Below are 8,511 nucleotides of genomic sequence, written 5' to 3'. Positions count from 1 at the left end.
CCTCTCCAAATGAGACACGACACTCTAACCTGCAGGCTGTGTGCTTTTCAGCAGATCCTTTGGCTCTTCTACAGCTTTGGAAACACTGACAAAGTAACTGTAGTTATAGGATTAAGGACTGGAACTTGCAAAGAATTTTCTCTGGGCTGAAAGAAGCCAGAGGATAAAATTAATAAGAAAAAACCATGGGAAACGAATAGCAATTTGCTGAGGATAGTGACTGTGACGGGGTCAGTGACGGGGTCAGGGCACGCAGCCCCCAGTACAGCATGCCTCTCACTCTGCTTTTTTCAGCTGCTGATCCCCCTGCTCAGCTCAGCTGCGCATCCTTTCCTGAGCAGTGGTGCGGAGGTGCAGCAGCCGCAAAGGGGATGCACCAGGAACACAACTCTTCCCAGTACGCTTAAAATTCACTGCCAGGGAAGGTGAGCTGCAGATAGAGCGATTCGCTTCTTTGGGCTAAACAATTGCATTTGATCAAACATTTGCTCATGAGTTGCCAATAGCAGTAAGGAAAAAAAAAAAAAAAACGAAACAAAACAAAACACTTTTCTGCAAGTTTTCCTAGATTTCAAAAGACTGTCGCTAGCCTCCACCATCCGGCTCATTCTCGGACTACAGCAACCTACAGATTTCACAGCTTTAAACTGCAAATGCACAACAATAAAAGAAAAACCACACACAACATGAATCAGGAAGCATGTAACACGAATTCTCACTATTAAATATGATTTTTAAAAAAAAGGGGGGGGGGGGGAACAAAACACAGCAGCTTGACAATAAGACTTTTACCCAGTCCATAGAATTGCAAGCACCTCGTGTGTTCCTATTTATTTTCATAAAAGAAAATTTGATAAATAAGTTTGTTATGCTTTTTAATTTTATGATGTCTGCACTGCGTAAGAGGACATGTCACTGTAATTTCAACTGGAACATCTCTTTCTCCTGCACAGTACGATACAAACTTTTCAGAAGTTTAGAATAACTACCAAAAACTCTACGTCCTAGTAGCCAGAGAGCAAATTAGGCAGGGAAAACTCTGCAAAGTGATGTACCATAAAGTTTTGACTAAGTGGGCTCAACTCTTAAAGGAAGCTAAGTGTGATCACCTTCTCCCAGTCAGCTTCCCTTTTTTAAGCCAATTTGAGCCTAACTGGTAACTGCAGACACAGTCACGCAGAAAATCTCAGAGCACAAGGGAGCGCGGAGTTGAGACACACTGTAAAGCAAGTGTCTCCATTTTTCCATGCTGATGGAGAATTCCACCCTCCCGCTCCCCAGAACCCACCCATTTAAGTACTGGTAATAAGATACCAGTTGAGTCTTCCTTTGTCTTTTGCCCCCCAGTGCAGGCTAATGTTACCTTACTGTGAAAAGAAACTGGAGCGCAGCGGGGGCGGGGAGGAAGGTGACAAAGGCTTCAGTGCAAATAAGTGTGCAGACAGCAAATTAAAAAGAAAAAGGGGCTGACGCTTTTCAAGTCACACACAATAGCATAGGAAGAAGAGTTACCTGAAGGGTTTAAGAACTGCAAGTGGCTTTAGGCTGGTACACGAGGTGAGCGTGGGGGAAACATTTTGATTGCTTCAGTAGACAAGAGGAAATCCCAAATCTGATTTTCTACCCTTCCTATCAATTTGGTTTCTGTCGCCACTTCTGTAGGTGTCTGGCATCCAACTAACTGATCCTTCATTCATTCATTGGATCACACTGATGTCATTGAGACGTTTTTACATTACTACTACACCGGACAATAAAGACAGACTGAAGACAGGCATGCTCCAACACAAAAATATCCCCTAGAAAGATCCCTGACTATTCACACTGATCGGCGCAGCTATGAGGGTCATGACAGAACACTGTGTCGTTGCAAACTTGTGTGGGAGAAGAGCTCCTGATTTTTGAATTCAGGCAGGAAGCACTTACCTTCCAGACTCTGACAGAGATTAGATCCCGCTGTAAGCAGTCTCCATGAAATAAATATGATGTTAAAGTCAGCTATCGGCTTCTGACTTTGTGGCCGTCCTGTCAAAACTCAGCGAAGTTGCGTTGTCTAATTTTGCGTGTGAGCATGTGGAAGACAGAAGCGTTTGACAGTAAGGCAAACTGGCCAGATCAGCCAGATTCTGCTGGGTTTATATAGCTGAGCTGCAAATCCTGATCCTTGGCTCATTCCACTGTAATAGGACGCCTGAAGGCATTTTTTTTCAGTTTTGCTTTAAAGGAACAGCCTCTCGCTTTGGCTTAGCTTCTGAAAGACACACACACACACACTCACATACACACACTGTCATACAGAGGCGCACACACACACAAAAAGAATTTGCATGCAATTTATGGCTAAAGAAGGAAACCCCTGAACCATTCAAAAAGAAAGTCAGCTCAGGGCAAATGACTCAGAAAGCAGAATATTTTCCTTACAGCATCAGCAGAGTACATTATCAGGATTTTTAATCCCCTCATCCCCATTATTTTAACATTGCGAAAGAGTAGCAAACTTCAAATAAAATCAGAGCAATCACAAGCAGGATTTCAATTCCAGAAAATCCTACAGAGGAGAATGGATCTAATGTGCAGAATGGATCTAAATTTACCCCACACCACTGGAATCAACTGAAAAATTCGGATTCACACAAGCTGAGGAGCTGACAAATCCCCCTATTTTCAAGCTTGTGATCTGCTTTGCGTCCTTTCTGCACTCCTTTGGCTCTCTCAAGAGCTGTAAGGGGAAGAGTGGAGAAATCAAGAGAAAAGTCTAGTGAGTGGAGTGCTAGCCTGATTCTTTGTTATAAAAAAAAAAAAAGTGAGAGAGAGAAAAGCCCGAAGAGAATGACACAGGAGGGATTCCCTTTCTTCTCAGATCTGATAAAAAGAGATTACGTGGCGCTGTGTGTGTAAAGATAATCCAGCCACTTTTGTGAGGCTTATGGTTTCTCAGTCACTGCATTCTCCCTGCTTCCCATCCCAGAGCTATCACTAACACACAGACTGCTCAGCTGGGACCCTTCCAGGGGGGGTTGTTATCTCTCACTACCCTTCAACCTCAGGCTTGTGGCAAACAGTGAAGATCACAGTTAAAGGATTCTCATTAACACTGATCTCCCTCCTAACTGATACTTAAAACCCGGCCCTCCCCTTGCCTATGCCCCAGCCCACTGTTCCTTTATTTTTCGTTTGGGTTTCTTTTTGGGGGGGATAGGGGGTAAGGGGACGGCAGCGGAGGCACAGGGGAGAGAGGAAGATTAATCTTTAACTTTCAGGTCTATCTTCTAGCACAAGGGATGAAATCACTCTTCTACGGGATGATTTAGAAAGCAAGACCTACCCAAGCTCCTCTGAAGACAATGAAAACAAAACACTTCTCCCTGATTTCAAGAAGTAGTGGGATCCTGCTTGGGAACAAGGATGCTCATAAGGATAAAAACTGATTGCCTGGGCCTTTCTCATCATGTTTCCTTCAGAACCTATCCCCTCCCATCCCTTTCCCAGGCTCCAGGGACTCACACATCACACTCAGGATTTTTTTTCCTTTTTGCTGCTTCACAAGCACAGCACTATCAGGAAGATTTGGCCCATCCTACACATTTAGGAAAGGATCGGAGAATTCCTGACCCCGAAATTCTGAATTACCATTTTAGAATCATTATTTTTGGAGACTATAAAAAAGTAGAGTTCTTTTGCTCACTGAACTACTTAAATTTTCTTTGCCGTGGCTTTTATACATAACATTGATCCCATGTGCGTATTCTCTTGTGTCTAATAATATCGCTGAGCTCACAGCAAACTCGCTTCCTCAGCACATGGCATGAGTTTTAGTCATTTCCAAATAGATGCTGATGAAAAATCAAGGAAAAAAAAAAAGAAAACTCAAAGTTTTTAAAAATTACTTTTCCAACAAACACATGCTGCTTCTCCAACCAATTACAGAAGTGTTCAAAAAAACAGAGATCAAAAGTTTCAGTAAAATCAGCGATGCGTCTGTACTAGCCATTTATGAACACTCATTTCCAATTTCTGTGTTACTTTTTTGATATGCTGTGTTTCACAGCAGTCATTCCCTAAGAGAAGAAAAGAGACTCTATTGGAGAGAGGGTCAGAAATGTTGACTAATCCCTGGTAAAGGCGTCAGACCCTCTTTGGTCACTGATTTCTTAGAAGAAAGTCTTGTTCTGGACATCTCCACCAGTCTCAAAGGCAATGGGGTTACTGCATGCAGCCACTGTTAAGTCTCCAGTTTTTGCACGTAATTCTTCTCAATATTCCCATCATGGCCCTGGTGCCAGCCTACGTTAGCTCTCCTTCAGTTATACAGTCCTGTGAAATTCAGTTAAAATGTGTACTCAAGGCCAAAAACTGACTGTGAGATGTAACATAATTTTGGCAATAAAATCTGATGGGGACTCAGAAAAAAGATGGTTCCCCATACAACGAACCGTTCGCTGTCTCTTACTTCAGTAGTCCTTTCACTGGCATTTGCTAAACGCTTTCTTTCATTGTCCGCTCTCACAAGTCTAAACAAGATAGTTAAAGCTTGTGCGTAAACTGTGGAAAGCCACTCGCAGGATTTGTTTCAGGAGCATTTGCTAATAACCAGCTTTTCTGCCAACGGTTGTTGAATCAAAATTTAAACTAAATTTTTCACCAATAATTCTCCACCCACTTACCTGACTTCAAAAAATATGCCACATGAGATGAGTTTCAGGTAAGAGTTCAGGCCTGTTCTTGTTTTATCTTTTTGGGCTCACCCATCCTTAATCATACTCTGTTGCAAACATTGAAGGATACACTGAGTCAGAAGCAAATGATAACATGAAGGAACAGGGGAAATGTATTTTAATCAGAAAGATAGCTTCAGGTTGTGATCTCTAACAAGCAGGACAAACTGAATTCTGTGCCCTGTAGTACCCTCTTTCATTAAATAGAAGTTGATAGGAATTGATTTTTTCAAATGAAAGGAACAGGGAGAAATTAAATGAACACTGAATTTCATACTGTCATGTTTCTTGCTGTGTTTTTATGTGCTTAAAAGCTCATATTAGAGATGAAATTCAAACACGTACAGAAGATCAAAACAGACAAACCTAGGAATACCTTGAATTTATGAAAGCATAAACGAGACCAACTAATATTTAAAAAAAAAATATTAGCAAATTGCAAAATATATGCTCCTATTATCACCTTGGGACAAAATTGTCACAACATAGATAATTAGACTTAGTTCCAATATAATACCTGTGTTGGTTCACCCAGTCCTAGGAATAATCTACTTTGTAGCATTATATTTAAGAGAGCAAAAGCTGCCCTGAATGGGCAGACATGAACAGAGGGGGCATTAACACTACCGTTAGCCCGGCCGGAGAAGTCTTTTGCCATGCACATAGTGCAGCCAATTTCAGTGACGTGCCGATGGGAATGCAGTGAGCCACTGGAATATAACTTATGAAACACAAATGGCCAAATTATACTGCTTTGGGACAGGGAAACAGATATTTGATTTGAACAATTCTAGGAGCCAGGAGAAGTATCCAGTGCCTGTGGCTGGAAGGAAGTGCATTTCTCATAGAAAACTAACGTTAAGGTAGGACAATGCTCAAAAGTAGCACCCAGGAGCCGTGTGGAGAGAGCCAAGCCAGCCAGCTTGAGAAACAGTGCCAATTTAGTCACAATGAAACGCACCCTGCTGAAGACAGCTTATTTCATGGTAAGAGGAAGATGAAAAAAAACATGATTTAAAAACAGACTATAATATCACAGAGTTGATCCTTAAGGGGACATGAGTTTAAAGATGCTCCATTCTTCCAACTGATAGTTTTAGGTCAGGTAATTTCCAGAGACATTTTGATACTTCTTCACTGAATATCCTTTCCCTATATTTTCTGTCTTTTGAAAGCACGTTCACAAGATTTCACTGGTACAGAATCAAGTTCACGGTACTTTTGTCTTTACATCTGCATTACCTTGATTTCTTTCGGGCTGTAGCCAAATACAGGTCAGGTAATTCTAGTTCACGTTGAGTACTATTCTTGCAGTCTTGCTAAAACTTTGGCTCTTGGGCTACCATCTTATCTGCCGCTTTTCAGTTGATTTTCCACTAATTTGCAGCAAACCATCACCCCAGTACATTCACCGCTTTTTACCTGACTGTCATTTGCAAACAGACTGATTTCTATGAGAGCGCTTGTTGTTTAGAATCACTCAATGTCAATATACAAGAAGACACTTCAACTTATTTCCCCAGAAAATATCTAAACTATTTCTTTAAACACCTGCTATTTGCAGCAATTCATGTTGCCTCTACACTAATATTCTCCCTTCCCTGATGTGATTACTCTCAAACAGATTAAGGGCCTTCAAGCACTGCAGAATTTTGGCTACTTGGCCAGTGCTTATATTTAGGTGAGAACACTAATTTATACAGTTACACATAGACCTTCCTTTCCCAAATGTTATGAACACCGGTATGACCATGTTCAACCATGCCGAAGACAACACTACTTTGAGGCTGGATCAATCCTGATAATTGCGACGCATGGTCAAAGGCAGGAAATGCCTCTACTGTTTTTGCATCAGAGAACGCAGCAGCTCATTCTTAACCCAGAGAAGTCCGACCTAAAGAGACAAATGCAGAAACCAAAGGTACAAGTTCGCAACTGCCGCACAGATCAGCACTACTAAGAACTTCAGTGGAATCGACTGCGCATGTAAAGACAGCCGAGCTGAGGCCCCATAATGTCAATTAAAGTATTAAATATCAAACCGAGCACTAAACTACAAAAAGATACTTATCAATTTTGGAATTTTTAAGATATGACCTACAAAAAGCAGAAGGAAATTTCCTCTATTATTTATTATTATTACCAGGACATTACCCAAGGGTTGCATTCATTCCCTAAATGAAGAAATAAGAAGCAGCCGTTTGAGAGCAGACCCACCGGGCTTGTGTACCGCCTGTACGTGGGAAGACCGTTGTGACAGACACCCATTTAGCCTTTCTTTAACTGCTCTTTTAAGAGCTAAGTATCTCTTGGCAATATTTGCATGACCTGGAAAGACCACAAGCTTAATCACAATTAAGAGCTTACTGAGCAAACGTTGGCGTTTAATGAAGTTGTTTCAAACTCTCACAGCAGTGAAAGGAAGCTACATGCTTGTTAAGGGACACATGAGAGCGGAGTCAGATGACCTGGGTGCTAATGCAAGGTCTGCCATGCCCTGAAAGATGACCTTGATCATCTGGCACTTGCAAAAAATCTGTAAAATAAATGTTCTATGCAAGGTATATATCAACACACCGATAACATACACTAGACAAGAAGTTGTTGTTAGTGATATTAGTGATATCACAAACATTTACAAAGATAATCTAGATAGCACTATGCAAAATTCACTCAAGAAAAATCAAAGCTTCACTAAAAAAAAAAAAAAAAAGACTAAATAGACAATAATAACTATGCCAGTACATAAATACTTTCCATCCGAACTGCTGGTGTGAGAGTCGGTAACACAGAGTGACTTCTAATGTTCATAAATATCTTTGCCTTTTTTTTTATATTTGCAGTAAACTTTATTAGAACTTTATGAGACAAAATACTGCTTTCACTATGTATCAAAGTAGGAACAGCAACAAGAGAGACTACACCAAATTTCTGAGGACTGAGTGAGGAAAGTGATGCTCACTACATGGGATGGCGTAAAGCTTTTATCAGCATGTTAGCATTACTCATAAGCGGTTAAAACATAGATGACACAGGGAAAGGAACTCAACTGCTGTAACGGTTTTATACCATGCCACACCAATTTGTACCCTCTAAGTGCTTGAGTTCATAAAAATACTTAAATACAGGCTTCTGACCATCCCTAAATACTTCTGTGCACTTTACTGTAATCATGTTTTTAAGGTTATTGATGTCAAAATTAGAGCTGATCACATCAAGCACGTCCTTAAATATCTTGCAGGAACAGTTTCCCTACTGAAGCTTGAGTAACAAAAAAAGCAAAGCAAAAGTCCGTAGTGCTTTTCCATTCTATATGAACCACGGCTAAATACAATAGCCATTACCAGTATACGCCCTACAGTGATAAGGATTCCTAGTGTTAATAAAGACTGAAGGGTGAAGCACAAACAGGCGTGAGCACACCTAAGTACCCTTTTGTTCGAAAACATGATACAATATTCACCCAACAATCATCACAAGGGGGCTGGCATGGGAGGAAGGCAGCCTCCATTACCCACAGGATTGCTCTCCCTAAGCACTGCCTTTGATAGAGGTGGGGGCATCTAACGAACATGGTAGTAGAAGAGTACAGCTCTCCACAGTGATAGCAACGTTCCCTTGGTGTCTATCTTGGTATATCAAGTATGGTTTGTTTAGTAAGAATCTGTCTTAATTTTGGGTAGGAATTTGATGGCACTTGCTACCCAACGTCCTCATTTATGCCACATTAACACCTCCCATACACCTCTTCCACACCCCGGCAAAAAAGCTGTGGACACTCCATCATCATTGATGC

The sequence above is a fragment of the Charadrius vociferus genome, unplaced genomic scaffold (assembly GCF_000708025.1).
Source record: "Charadrius vociferus isolate BGI_N301 unplaced genomic scaffold, ASM70802v2 scaffold56, whole genome shotgun sequence".
NCBI lineage: Eukaryota > Metazoa > Chordata > Aves > Charadriiformes > Charadriidae > Charadrius > Charadrius vociferus.
Note: the sequence above shows the minus strand (reverse complement) of the source record.